This window comes from Macadamia integrifolia, chromosome 13, assembly GCF_013358625.1.
Source record: "Macadamia integrifolia cultivar HAES 741 chromosome 13, SCU_Mint_v3, whole genome shotgun sequence".
In the NCBI taxonomy this organism is placed as follows: domain Eukaryota; kingdom Viridiplantae; phylum Streptophyta; class Magnoliopsida; order Proteales; family Proteaceae; genus Macadamia; species Macadamia integrifolia.
The window spans coordinates 27,807,964-27,809,079 of record NC_056569.1 but is presented as its reverse complement, the minus strand read 5'-3'; the positions used below and the strand labels follow the sequence as shown (position 1 = coordinate 27,809,079).

The 1,116-nt window shown below is 36.3% G+C and overlaps 1 long non-coding RNA gene across 1 annotated transcript; it reads left to right on the top strand.

Moving 5' to 3' along the window:
• Nucleotides 1–6: 6 nt before the first annotated feature.
• On the top strand, nucleotides 7–722 carry LOC122058593. The gene is made up of 2 exons (XR_006133851.1): nucleotides 7–373; nucleotides 495–722. It is a non-coding gene; the product is annotated as an uncharacterized LOC122058593 (long non-coding RNA).
• Nucleotides 723–1,116: the final 394 nt, after the last annotated feature.

Below are 1,116 nucleotides of genomic sequence, written 5' to 3'. Positions count from 1 at the left end.
TTGTGCTTGTAGCACTATATATATATATATATAGACTTTTTAGATTAAATATTTGAGTTGTTAATTGGGTTTGTAGATTACTCACTCTTTGATCTTAATTTTCTGCTTCAGTTTATCATCTCCTCCATGCTCTATATCTGTTTGTTGTCTTTTGGATATTTTTGGTCTGGATCTGGAGTCTGAACAGTAGTGGAAGTGGTGGACCTAGTGACAGTGAACATGAGCTACTGTTTATTTCATTATCATTGACTCTGAGGACTGAGGACTACTGATGAGGCCGACACAGTATACACCTACAGGGGGCTGCGGAGGACGACGATGACAACCGCAACCACCACCACAACCACAATGAACAAATGAATGAATCTAAAAGGTAGTGATCGATCAATATCTATCCACATAAACTGTTAAAAGAGAATTAGCTGGAGATCTCAGTTTCAATTCATCGAGTTGTATCAAACTGATGCATTGATGCAAATATCTTCATTCTTCAGATCTCAGATTCAAGAATCAGGATCAGAATGGTGTTTGATCCAGCTCTTCTGATCTTTGCACAGAAAAACCCTAGATGTCAAGAATATTATACTGATTCTAATCTGATCTCCATATCCTGATTCCATGTTTTGAATCCTTGGTGAGAAAGGAAGGATGTTGATCTTTGTATTTATCACAGATTGTAATTCATATTCATCTAAATGAAACCTTTATTGTATTTATTGTAATCTGTGATGTAGAACTATTTTTTCCCCATTAAATGCTAACTTTACAGATTATTAAGGCTCATGAGCCTGATAACTCAATCAAAATAATTCACAAAATCTGTTAGGTAGGTTGTTCATCATTCTAATGCAAACATGTCACATGTGATCCTTTGGTAGCACAAAAGCCATAACATTAGTTAATGGAAAATAAAAGTTGTTTTTTCATCAGTGATTGTAGTTGTGGAGCTCATGAGATTACCATAATCTGTGAGGTTAGTAGTATTCTCAAATTCTTATATTGCACACCTTAGGGTTCCCAAAACCAATGGATCCCATGTGACATGTTTCTATTGAGTTGTGACCAAATCTGCCTCACATACTCTGTGATGTTACAAAAGCCACCCCACCTCCCCCC